We start from the raw sequence: 13,937 nt of genomic DNA, 5'->3' as shown, positions 1-13,937 counted from the left end.
GGTTACTACTGCCCAAGTGCAGCACCCTGCACTTGTCAGTATTGAAACGCATCCTGTTTCTGTTAGCCCACCCCTGCAACCTATCCAGGTCTTTCTTCAGTCTTTCCCTCCCTACTAATGTGCCCACCTCACCCCAAATTTTGGTATCATCAGCAAATTTGAACAGGTTGCTTTTCACCCCATCATCCAAATCGCTGATAAAGAAATTGAACAGTGCGGGCCCAAGGACCAAGCCCTGGGGGACTCCGCTGCCCACTTCCCCCCAGGTCAAATATGACTCATCCCCCACCACCCTCTGAGTATGACCCTTCAGCCAATTCGCAATCCATCTGACTGTGTAGGCATCCATGCCACAGTCGCCTAGTTTTTTAATAAGGATGGGGTGGTCGACAGTGTCAAAGGCCTTGCTGAAGTCTAGAAAGATTACATCCACGGCGACACCTGCATCCAATGCTTTTGTGACCTGATTGTAAAAGGCAATCAGGTTGGTCTGACATGACCTGCCCCTAATGAAACCGTGCTGGTTGCCCTTGAGCATCATCCCCGATGCCAGCCCATCAGAAATGTGCTCCTTGATGATCTTCTCAAAGAGTTTCCCCAGGATTGAGGTAAGACTGACGGGCCTATAGTTGCCCGGGTCCTCCTTCCTCCCTTTTTTAAAGATGGGGACCACATTGGCTATCTTCCAATCATCTGGCACCTAGCCCGAGCACCACGAGCGCTCGTAAAACCATGCCAAGGGCCTTGCAATAACCTCTGCTAGCTCCTTCAACACCCTGGGGTGGAGAGAAAGTGCTCTCTTAGTCATTCTGAAGTTCTGCAGCTGCTGTTGATCATCAAAGCTCTTCATCACAGTCCTCTCTTAGAAATTTATTTTTGTTTCTTGAGCTCACAGATGGTGCTGTACAGTGGGAAACTCTTCCAAGACAAGTCCATCCTGAAGCCATGCGCAAGCCTACCTGTTGTCCTTGTCTTTTTTCCTGTTGTCCTCAGGTGTATCTGCTAGTGGGAAAAGAAAGACTATGGTTACTGTTGCCCAAACAGCTCAGTATCATAGATTTGCTTGCACAGCTGCAGCTGTCTGGAAGTGGCTTGTCAAATAGATTCACACAAACTGTACTGTATTCCCAACTACAGCACTGAGTATGGACAGCAGTCCTGTCCATAGTGGTATTTTAGGAGCCTGCAAATAGTGCTGGTTACTGAAAGAAAGGCAGATACTGAGCTTGCAAGAGGGTAACTGGGGAACTCTGGAGTTTGCCTTCTGATGCAGAGACTAGCAACCACCTTCTCCTACATATGCTATTAATTGTTGCAGGAACAATCTCTCCAGGCATATAGGCTATCGGCAACTCAAAGGAATGTTTAAAAATATCACCTTGATGCCAGGGAGTGAAGACTACAGGGGATAGTTCCTTCCTTGCTCCCTGGGTGAAAGCAAGGACTCATTGTGAAGAAAAAGCAATCTGATTCAATTAAATTATGATGAAATAATTACAATGAGACTTCCAAAAAGATGGTTTTTATCTGGAAGTAAACCTGAAGACAATTTCTTATATTCACCTTTTACATCTAGTTCATTGGTCCTCTTTCTATTCTCAGTTACCGAGTTGTATATCAAGAATATCTGCATTATGATTTAAGAGGATAATAGAATTCACCTGTTGGGAGTCAGATGTTAATATACTATGGGGTAGGTGTGGCTCATTAGCCTTCTCCAATTATAGGAAATAGGAAGGAACATTACTGTTTGAGATAGCTCTTGAAAGAAGGATCCTTAGGCAAGGTCAAGTAGGAGGAGAACATTTAGGCTGAGGTTTGTAATTATCCTTTGGTTAATTAAACTATACTTCAGGCTGATGACTATTTAAATGTATTATATGCACAGCGAACACTTATGCAATGTCTCAGCCCCTCCAGCATATTTTTAAAGATATACTAAGTCTCCTGTGAGTATGTAGCTCCATCAGCTTGCAATAGATTTAAAGATAAAAGAAAAATAGTGTAAATAAGAATGAAAGCAAGCCTGTTGCATTTTAGAGCCCTCTGGAAGAATAGATATATTTCATGGTTTTCACAGAAGATAACAGTAGTTTATCTAGCTGAGAAGTTACTAATGTTCAATTTTTGTTAACTACATGAAAAGCTGCTTGTTTTCAATATGAATTGTCATGTTACAAGGGAGAAAGGGGTTACTAGAATCTCTCCCCATTGTTATACAATAGAAAAATGCAATATCCCAGATTGATAGAAACTGTGCTACAACAACTGAATTGAAAAAAAAAACCCTGCTCCACAAAAGGAAGGGGAGGAGATGGGGGAGAAGTGCTGTTCAGCCACTCTAGATGGGTTTGTAAAGATTTATTGGGCTCAGAGCAATCTGCAGTCTAGTAAATTGGTATTTGAGGGTGTCACAAACAATAATGTACTACATCTTGCCCTACAACATACAGGTGTCCAAAAGCTATTACATTCCAACTACTGCACTAAAATTGTATGAAAGTAATAGCCTGGCCTGTGTGAGTGGTAGCCAAAAAACTTCTATTTTATTTTTCTGTTTTTTTGGTGCTATTATCAGAGGCCCCTACCCCAATAAAACTCTAGTAAATGGAGAAATTAAATTTTCTGCTCCAGGTTCAGAAGCTATTTTTGCCAGTAATAAGTCAATGGGAAAATAATTGTATATTGAAAATATGTTCTGAAACTTTTGGTAGTTATACTATCACAAGCACCTGCAATAGATGGATGATACTGTAAGGACTTGTACTGCTCTGTGGTATTTTAAGTTTGTAGCTTCTCTAAGATGAAAATGTTCCCTCTTTTCATCATGATTGCAGCTGAGTTAATTTGCTTTTTCTGGGGGTATGGACATGTATATTTGGAGCCATTTAAAAGTTGGGGGTCAAGGGGGATGACTTGTGGAACATTACTTTAGCTATACAACTGATTTTTAAATGTAGAAGCAGGGAATGATATAAATGTAGCAAACCACTCCAATTTTCTGCAGTTTCATCCAGAATTAAAGTTGGATGAGTTTGCTATGTTTGTATCACTGCCAGCTTGTCAACGTAGCTGTTGGAATGTAGCAGATGTTGTGCTCTCCTGGTCAGCAAGAAAGGTTCCCCTTTTGAAACAGCACCAAATATCTGTGGGTGCGTCCACACATGTAGGCACATGCACACATGCACTTACAGCAGCACAAGTAGCAGTGGCACAAATTTGTGCCTGAGTTTTGTGGCTCAACACACGTGCCTGAACATACACTTTAGTGTGGGGCAAATTGTGCCACTTGGGGCAAACTGACCCTGCTCAGCTCCTCCCAATCCATCATCCTGCCCTTGCAGCCTGCCCAGACACCAAGTGGTGGGACCTGCTCGGTAAGGGCATGGCTGGGGCACCCCAGTGGCTGAGTCTGTACTCCATCCTCATCCCGCGAGCCACTGGGGACCTCAGCGGGCAGCTCCTCCATGGAGCTGTTGCCACAGGTGTGTATGTGGTGAGCTTCACAGACACCCCAGTCTCCTGCCCCTTCTGCGGGCAGAAGGAGACCCTGGTGCACATGACCCTTGAGTGCGCCAGGCTGCAGCCCCTCCACCTCCACCTCCAGAACCTCCTCCCAAGGTTCTGGTTGAATTTCACCCCCCACCTTTTTGTTTTTGGTCACCCTATCCATGGCCCCACCAAGTCCCGGGATGTCCTGGTCAACTTCCTCGTGGCCCTGGCCTGGCTCAATGGTGTGCAGCTCCTGCCTGCAGTGCCAGGAGCCCTGGCTGGTGGCAGAAGCTGGCTTGGTCCTGTCTAAAGGTACGTGCTAGTGGGCTGGGATTGCTTTGTGTACCACGTATAGTCCCTGGGTCTCAGAAGGTGCTGTGTGCTGCTGGAGGACTCTACCTGCAGTGTGCCATGAGTGATGTGAGGGCCTGCTGCTGGCTGCTGCTGTGGGAGGGAGGGGGGCTGTGCACCATGGGGGGGATGACCCACCCCTTCCACATAGTTTCCACCCCCCACACACACACACAGTCCCCCTACCCACACAATTCCCCCACATCCCTGCTTACTGGGTACAAAGCCTGGGTCCAGGCCACTGCTGCCAGCCTTGCCCCACTTCTATTTCCTCCAGCACACTGAGGCAGCATGCTGGAGCAGGAGGGTCATGCAGCAATCATAGAGATACTCTGGTCAGGTGCTAGAGCATCTTCTTGGAGGACTCAGCCTCTAGTTGCTTTGGGACATGCTCCAGGAGCCCATTCTGCGCTGCTTTTTTTCTTCTGTGTTTTCTTTTGATACTGGGATTTCCTGGTATCAAACTTAGAGTCCGTGTTGCATATTTGCCTCACAAGGAACATTTTTTCATTTGTGGCCTCCCTCCCACAGCACCTCAAACTGCTCTGAGACACCACAGCAGGCACGTACGTGCTTGTGTGGATGCAGCCTGCAAGTCTATGCCCTCAGATGCAATACAATTATTTATTTAAAGCTAATAAATAAATGATTGGTTGCGATAGAATCATAGAAAATTAGGGCTAGAAGAGACCTCAGGAACTCATCTAGTTCAGCCCTCTGCTTAAAGCAGAACCATCCCCAACTAGATCTTTCCAGCCAGGGTTTTGTTGAGCTGGGCTAGAATAGATTTGGACAAGCATTCTTCTGGTTCCGCATTTGAAAACTTGTCTAAGTTCATGCCAGTTATGCAGTTGGTTTAATAAAAGATATCACAAAAATCCTTGCCTCTCATTTCCTGGATTCATAGATTCACAGATGTAGGGTTGGAAGGGACCTTGCAGATCATCAAGTCCAATCCCCTGCCCTGGGCAGGAGAGAGAACTGGGCTCAAATGACCCCAGCCAGGTAGACGTCAAGCTTCCTCTTAAAGACCCCCAGGGTGGGAGCCAGCACCACTTCCCTTGGAAGTTGCAACCCTCAGCATGCATGACTGAGCATGGCACATGAGGCCATATTGCTTATTATGCCACCGCCAGCCTGGGCTCTGGGCAGCTGCTGCTGGCCTCAAAGCTCAGGCTGCTTGTAGCAGGTGACAGGATGGTTGCAAGCTCTGCTGCAAGCAGCCTGGGCTCCATGGCAGGCTGTAGCTGCTCGGAGCACAGACCAGCTGTGGCAGGCAGCCAGGAGGCTACAAACAGCTGCACTGGGCTCTGTGCTGGTGACAACTGCATGCACACCTTTGGGCGCTTGGCTGGGAAGGGGCCTGGGGCAGCACAACCCCATGTCTTCTCCTGCCAACCACCTGGAGGTGCATGTGCACCTGCTACCAGTAACCCAGCTGGGCTCTGTGGCAGCAGTGGCTGCATGCGTGCCTTGGGGTGGACAGCAGGACAGGGGCTGGGGTTGCCCTGCCCCAGGCCCTTTCCCAGGCATCTGCCATGAAGCATGCATGCAGCCAACAGCACAAAGTCCAGGTGTGGGTTGAGCTTGGGGTGTCTTTGGCACTTTGGCCAAAAAATGATGCTGATTCCTGGAGTAAAAATTAATTTCTTTTCTGTTGGTTTTAGAGGCATTGAAAAATAATGTGGCAGGTGACAATTGTTTTGGCAGTCAGAACCATGAGAGACTAGAGAAGCTCTCCATCTGTTTTTGTATTTAAACCCCAATGCTTGCTCATGACCATACTCAGAGCGGGGAATGCAATACCACTTTGGCAATCAGAGAGATGAACAAAAAAAACTATGAGTTAGAAGGCAGGACTGGGACAAAGTGTAGAGCAGCTCTATACTTGGTCCCAGTCCTGCCTTCTAACTCATATGCCTGCATGTAGTTTTCCTACAAGGGAAAACTAAAGTGTGATCACTCTCCCTCTCAATGGGCCACAACTATATTACAGTACTGTGATTCAGCTTTCATTACCACCAGGTAAAAACTCAACATATACTGGACAGTGTGACAGCTGTTCTTCAGGAATTTGTTTCTCTTTTAGCTCACTAGAATATGTGCATGCCTAAACTTTTCTGCTGACTAAAGTGTTGAGGCTTTGCTCCTAAAAACTCCACTGGTAATGTAGCACAGCATCCATGCTGTGTAATTTGGGGAAAAGGAAAAAACTGAGTTAGTAGAGGAGACCCAAAATTCTGTACTTTCTCATTGAAAATCCTAGAGAAATCCTTCTTCTAAGATTTTAATATAAGCACCTTATACTAGTTCAGGGAATAATGACAGACTAGAGCAATGAGACATTTTTGTAGTGCAGGTGTCCACAAAGCTGGTATGTGCTGGTATTTAAGATTTTTCCACTGGGGACTAAACTGTTGACTAACAATATTTGTCTCTTAGTGTGAGCTTACTTCCATGGTCCAAGGACTTGCTGCTTATTTTAAAACTAAAAAAGAATGTCTTTGGAGATTAACAGCTGCAGCTTTATATGACTAAAATATAAAGCCAGATTAGCTAGCTTGCTTCGTGTACAACATAATGGCAAATTCTAGCCAGGTTGTGGTGGGGGGAGGGGAGATCAGTGAGGATTCTATTTGTTAAGCAAAAGCACAGTAGAAGGAAAGGAGGAAGACTCAAAAAGCTGAAACCTATCTTCAAAATGAAGAAACTTAGATATAGTGAGATGTCTATTAGCATACAAAAACAGTGCTTAGTGTCATTCAAGGTTAAGGTAGGCTGGATCTCATACATTAAAACTTTAAAAGAAATTACATAAAGCAGACTGGTACACTTGTTTTCACTTTCATAATTGCTACACTGCATCTACTAATATGCTCCTTAAGGCTTTTACTTCCATCTCCAACAAATGCCCAGAAGTCATAGGAATCCTGTTGTCATCCAAACTGCACTAAAAAAAAGCATTAACAATAACCTCATAAGATTTTATATTCTTTTAATATCTATTACATCATTAATTCTTTCAAATGTTGCACATTCTATGAACTTGCTGTAGAGGTCACTGTTTAAAATGTTGCCCTTCTCATGGAGGTGATAGATGCTATTCAGATCACAGCATGTTTACTGTCCAGCAAATGCTTGTTGTGTTTGCTTTGTATGTTTTCTTTTATGGTTAGAAAACTTCAAAATACTCCATAAATAAACATTTGTGATATGGCTAATATTCTAGGAATCAGCCTACAAAGAACAACATTGTGGTCAAGGTATGGATCCCCCAGCATTCAAGACTGATTGCAGGAGGTTTACAAAGAACGTGAGGAAAAAATGGATAGAAAAAATCACCTTAACTCTTATGTTTCTTACTTTCTGTATTAGTTCAATTTCTATAAAGCTCCCATGTAAGATTGAAATGGCACCAAAATATATATTCTGAATATTTCTTCCAAAAATGTTTTGTTTTGAGCAAAATAAGGCTTAAAACACCTGTTAAAACTGAACTCTAATTCAACCTTAATCATGGTAAAGTTGTAGCTGTACCATTATTAATGTAAGATGGTTCCTATTTTTTTTTTTTTTTTTTTGGTCAGTGATGTGGTTCTGAGTAATGTCTTGTCTTAAGTTTAAGACTGAGCTAAATTCTTCTCTCACCATAAATGCAAAATTATAATTTGCAAAGTGATGGTAGCTGCCTTAGAAGAGAAGTGGAACTCTAGTTTGCTGCTAACTGGATCTATCCCAGGAGCACCTGTGCAAGATCCCTGGGTAAGGTGTTTGTTGTTTTTTTTTTTAAGTAATGCAACATTAAAGATTTAAACAGAAAAAAAGATGAGGAAGGAAAAAACTAGGATACCAACCATTTTTCTCTAGACTTACTGGATTGCAGCCAGAGATAAGGCAAAATGATTGCCCCTTGTTTTCCAGACACATAGTGAATAAAGAAACTTAGACATTTAACTCTGGGAAAATTCAATTGTAAACACTTAAAGGGAAGACCATAGACCATGCTAACCCCAACTATGTCAAATTTGTCTTTAGCCTGTTTAAATCATGCATACATTTTGTCTTGTCTCTCTTTCCTTCTGGTTTTTGATCCTTTAGAGTGAACTTAGGAAAACCCTCAAGATTTTATTTGCAAGCACAAGCAGTAGAGTTTTCATTTACAAACTAATTTTCATGTAATCACTTACCTCTTGGAGTTGTACATTTTATATCAAAGGAAGTGGAAACTCGTGATCAGAATTTTGAGTGTCAGCAGGAGTGGAGGATGTCTATATTGCTGATATTTCAAAGCAACAGGACAAACATCAGTGCATAAATCCTAACATTGGAGTGTGGAATGACAATGGGTAGACTGCTGTTGTAGAAGCTGTTGTGGCACTGGGATACAACTATGGAATAGTTTCACACCTGCTCTGAAGCCTGGAGGATATTTTTCCTGCATAAACTAAAACAAAAGATTATATGAAAGAAGAGTTTAGGAGTGACTTGGACCATAGGTTAGCAGCAGTTGTTTCCTATAATAATGTTTAATACTTGTTTCTATAAATATTTAGAATCACAGTCGTACATGCTTAGCTTCCTACCCCACTCAACCAGTCTCTGTCCCACTGTAAGTTTTAGTTTTCAGCTGATTTACAGTACACCAAAACTTATTTTCTAAAGCTGTTTCAGTGTGTTTGGCCACTCACGTTTTGTTCAGTTGCTAAGAAAAAATGACTTAATGGGCAGCACAATTGATTCTACCTGCCTTCCTCACAAACCCCTTTTAATTTACTTTGTTCCATAATCATGGTGAAAAGGTATTGTGTATTTGTTTTGTACTGAGGTTGAGACACCAACCTCACAAGTATTATTTTGGAAGGGTTTCTTGCATTAGTTGTTAAATGAATACAATGTCTACAACTACTAATTTGCTTTCTCATATGCAGTAAAACCCTGAAGATTAAGTTTAGATTTAATTTAATATTATACCAATCAGATGGACTATAAAAGCTGACATAAGTGGTTATTGCCATCAGTTTTTGCTTTGGATCAGAATGACAGCCTTAGAGATTAACAAAGCAGTTTGTGTTTTCATTAGAAACAAAAACAGTCAAATTATGTTTCAGGGTCACATTTTGTGGAAAGAATTTGATGTCTGTTTTATGAGAAATCAACTGAATATTAAAAAATATATAGGCCTAGCTTCTCCAGACCAGGGGGTAGGGACAGACATTATACATAAACTGTTTTAAGTGATCAGAAACTGGTTTAAACCTGTAACAGGACAGATGTTCAGTACACATAAACCAGTTTGAAAATAGCTGAAACCGGTTTGAGGTAAACCTGGTTGAATGTAGTATAAGACTTAACTGGTTTGTGTTGAACCAGTTTATGCAACATCTGTCCCAGACCCCTTCCTGGTTTAAGTTAAATCAGAATCCTCCAGCATCGCAGATGCTTTGCAACTCTGGGCAGGGCTCTGCTCTCTGCTCCAGCAGGGCTGGTCCCTCCCCTCTGCTTCCTGGCTGTAACTCCGGCAGAAACTGCAGGTACAGCGGGATCTGTCTGGCTTCCTCCTGGTCCCCCCCACTCCTCACCAACCCCTGCTCAAGCAGGGATTCCTCCCTCCCCTCTGCCTTACACAGACACCTCTCAGCATTAGCTAGCATACCACATGCTGACTACAGTCCGTGCTATGGGAGATGGGACAAAGGCAGACCTGTTGCTTTTTGGAGCTAATCAACAGGTAGCTGGTAATGTCTCTCCATTCCTTCCTCAGAAAAAGTCTGCAATGTTCTGGGTGGCTTCCGACTGCTGCCCTTGCCCATTCACCATGGGGCAGAGCTGGAGGGCTTGTTTGTGCTCACCAGCTGCCTTCTGCCCCATATCCAGCTTCCAGTGCGGTTTTTGAATCTCCCACAGCGGTGGCCTCAGCTGACGTAATAAGCTGGCCAACACCCCAGCTTAATCAACAGCCACTTGAAGAGCCAGTGCAACGTCAGCTCGCGCAGCTCTTTCTCCATCCCAGTCTGCCTCCTAGGTAAGTTTGCAGTGGCATTGGGGTTCCCATTCCCTTCTCTGGGAGCATTCGGGTCTGCCCCCGGTGCTTCCAGCCCCTGAGGGTGTACCCCACCACTACATACTTAATTCTAAAACAAAGGGCTTTCCCCCCATGTTAAATGGGGGGGGGGGAGGGGGCAAGAAAAACCTTATTTTAGAATCAAGTACCATATTTACTTGAATACAAGATAAGGGTTTTACCCCGCAATTGGCATGAAGAAAACAGCCGCAACTTACAACCATATACAAGGAAATATCACTGAATACATTGTCTATCATTAAAGTACTTCCAAACACAGCATGTGCTCAGCAATGGAAACCAACTACTAAGTTGATTCAGTGCAGCCAACACTGAGCATAATTTATAAAACATATAGCCCACATTGGGCAAACACCTACATCAAAAATAGGTTAGTGTAGATCATGTAATAAGATGTGGTAGTGCTTATTAAGCTCAGTCTCACTCATAGCTGACTTTTTTTCAAAATCATGGTGAGCCACAACACTGTAAACATTTTTACTTCCTCTTCACTCCCACAGCTGAGCTGTGCCTTACTTCCCCATTTCCAATGATTCCTGTTTCTTCACCAACCTTAAATGCCTAGCAAATATCACCAAATGGGGCCCCAAACAGTTTAACCAGAAACCCTCTGTTGCCTCTTCTCTCAGCCTGGTGCATATGCTTAGTACGCCCCTGCCCTCCATGAGGTGGAGCTGGACCAGATTACCCTGCACCTCATCTGAACATACATTTTTGGAGCATCCCAGGACTTGTGAAAAGAACACCTGGTTCCAGTCATGAGTGGGGGCTAATTAGCACATGGATACTTTGTGTGCAGTATCTGGAGTACACATGCATACTTAGCAGTGCTGAGCAGTAGGGTCACCATGGCTTGAAATGCTGTTGACTCTGGTGGGACCTAGCCTTTGGCTTAGGACTGGTACCATGCATAATTTGCACTGCATGTAAGTAGATGCTGAAGTGCTGCTTAAAAGTGTATTTATGGAGAACCTGTGTTAAGATTTGCAGCAATTTTTTTTAAAAGGTAACGTACCAATTCTGGATGAATTAAGTGTATGGGTATGGTATGATAATTGGCGCAGCCCTTTTTAATTTCATGATTATTGTTTTCAAATTTGTTTTTCATTTCTTTGGCTCAGGGAGAGCAAGGTCTGATAGTAAGGAGACAGGGGAAGGAACTGCCAGGAGAAGGAGAGAGCAAAGGGGATCCTGGAAACTCCAAATTTATTTTCCCTGCTGTAGCAGTTGGAGTGGGGCAAGTTCAAGGCAAATTTCCAATAATTAGATTCTGGACCTGCAAAATTATAAACAATTAAAAATTTTTCCATATATAGAATTGAAGTATTGGGGGCTCTTCTTATAAACAGAATATTCTTCTATTCAAGTAAATATGGTAGTTAATGATAGTGCATTCTTTATGCAGTGCGCTTGTTTGCCTAAGACCTGTAATATTACCTGACTGGAAGTTAGCTTTTTTTATTGGAGAACAGTAAATAATAAGCAGCAGAATGTAAAATAGTCATTTCCAAACCCCAAGGCCTGTCTGTAGTTAACTATATGTAAACATGAATACTCACGAATAGCTGAGGAAGAATGTCGTTCACTCAAAAGCTCGTCTAACTCTGTGCCAACTACATATTGGTCCAATAAAAGATATCACCCGTAAGAGATTTTTGCCTGGGGCATCAAACACATTTTGCTCAAAAAGCCACTTGGAATTTGAGCAGTCATTTGTTTGGCAGCATTAACCCACATATTAGGAACTTATTTCAGGATTAAGCTAACATTACAAAAATGTTCATATAGTGATATAACTTGGTATAAATAATATATAATATCAATAAATACAAGACATTAATTAACAGCTTTCCTTGCCTATTTTGGGGGGTAAGTTTAAAAGATAATACGCAGGTGGTTAAATGCATGAAGTTCCCATTCCTCTGTTTTTTCTTTTTTCTGCTCTATACAGAACACGGTTGTAAACTGGAATCACATTCTGCACCGGACTCTGTATTTAATAGGATTCTAAGGAGCTATGACAGCAGAATTGGGCCCTTTATTCACATCTGGAATAAAAGACAGTGAGTGTGGGTTTGGGTCTTTTTTGTTCCTTCCCTCTCACCCCTCAAAACATTCAATGCTATGACTCTAGAAAATGAAGTGTAATTTGTCAAAACCTAAATCACAATAATCTGTGGTTTTTTTCTTATGCCTGTAGATTACTGAGGTGCTTATTAAAATGCAATGTATCAACAACACAGTACAGGAAAGAATTGCTTTAGAGATAGCTAATATTCTAAAGGGATATTTTAGCACTCATAAATGGTAACAAATCAGCAGCCTAGAAACTGCAGTCTGTCCTATTTATAAAACACCTTTGGTACACATTTAGTGGCTCTGAAGTTTCCCAGTGATTCCTCATCACTTTTTGTATCTTTATGGGAATACTTTTAGAGGGGGGAGAAGACTCTAAGCTCCATTCCTATTCAAACCTTTATCTCTCTGTTGAGAGAACCTAGTGGGGCGCCAATTAATTGAGAAATATGATTGTAGGTGTTTTGAAACCAGACAGAGACCTCCAGCAAACACACAGTCATCAGTTGAGGATAACTTTCACATACTTCTAGCCTGGGCCATACTTGAACCAGTGATCCATAAAATTTGTATTCCATTATCCTCCATTTCACTATCCTTACAAATAGTAGAGAGGTGGATCAGATATTGCATACATAACAATCTCATTTGTTTGGATTTGATTATATTGTAACAAACACTTTAAATGATCACGTGAATGTTTACAATGTTAACAGCTTTCTTTCCTTTTGTAGATAATCCTTCCCACAGGCCACATCTACATGAGACACTGGCTGTGCAGTAGCTCATTACTACTGTGCAGTAATGTCATGTGGCATGAAGAGTAATGCGATGCTACTGTGCAGTAGTAATGGCTACTACGCAGTCAGCATTGCGAAAAAGCCATTCAGGGACGTTACTGTACAGTAACTCTGGTTACTGCTCAGTCATTTAATACTGTGTATGCAAATATGAAATGACTGTGCAGTAACAACTACGCAGTCTGCATCTCATATAGACACGGCCACGGTGTCATAAGCCTTCCCATGTGTGATATGAAACCAAAATTCAAATAATTAGCTTTCCATTAGTGCCTCTTAGCTGTTGGTAAGGGAAAATGAACTCCCCTCTTCCCACCCTTAAATTTGTGAGGCAGATTTGGAGACTGCTCCCTCAGACTATGACAATGGACTGCTTCAGTCTCCTGCTGTTGCAAAGAGACTGACATAGTAGGTCTTTCTATCACAGACACTTCTATGATATTCTGGTAAAACCACAGAATGTTGAGGGTAGTAAAGGCAACTGGAGTGAAAGCAGTTTTGTACCTACAGTTTAACAAAAATAAAGGAACGTTATTACATGGAGGAGACAGATGAAAAAGAGAATCTGATATCCAATGAAATCTCAAGCTAATTACATTTCCTATCTGGGGAACAAAATTGAGAGAGGGTGTGAAGTCCATATATGAAAAATTTGTATTTTGGATAAACTGAATACCCAGCCACTCATGCTCTGTGTGGATTATTCTTTGGTTGCTCTTTGAAGTTGGATAAAGACAAGAAAATCCTTTTTCCTAGTGATCAGGCAGAACTTTAAATTTTTTCTAAAACAATCTACAATAATTTTTGCAATCAACATCTTCCCTAAGGAAGAATATCAAATTTGATACCTCTTCAACATCATGGACAATATTTTGAAACCTAAAGTTCTGCTTCTCAGCGTATTTCTGGCTTGATAATTATATGTGCCAAGCACTCAGAAGCTCACCACCTTTGAAGAAGAAAAATTCTGTTGTCTAGATATGAATTTAGAAGTACGGTTAGAAATTAGGATGTGAAAATTTAAGGTGGGCTCTGAGTGTGACCATGCCTATGCTACAAGTTTAGCTAGACTGCTGTTTTTCATATATATATATAAAATCACACTTCAAGACAATTCTGGGCAGGGGCTGGCTTTA

The 13,937-nt window shown here is 42.1% G+C and overlaps 1 long non-coding RNA gene across 2 annotated transcripts; it reads left to right on the top strand.

Moving 5' to 3' along the window:
* Positions 1-1,764: 1,764 nt before the first annotated feature.
* On the top strand, positions 1,765-12,039 carry LOC102384814. Of its 2 annotated transcripts, none has more exons than XR_001358914.1 (3): positions 1,765-1,816; positions 9,605-9,865; positions 11,877-12,039. It is a non-coding gene; the product is annotated as an uncharacterized LOC102384814 (long non-coding RNA). The 2 variants fall into 2 exon arrangements; XR_001358915.1 differs by lacking the exon at positions 1,765-1,816 and adding an exon at positions 8,272-8,339.
* Positions 12,040-13,937: the final 1,898 nt, after the last annotated feature.

The sequence above is a fragment of the Alligator sinensis genome, unplaced genomic scaffold, assembly GCF_000455745.1.
Source record: "Alligator sinensis unplaced genomic scaffold, ASM45574v1 scaffold303_1, whole genome shotgun sequence".
NCBI lineage: Eukaryota > Metazoa > Chordata > Crocodylia > Alligatoridae > Alligator > Alligator sinensis.
The sequence above is the reverse complement of the archived record's forward strand: the minus strand, read 5'-3'. Positions and strand labels throughout refer to the sequence as shown.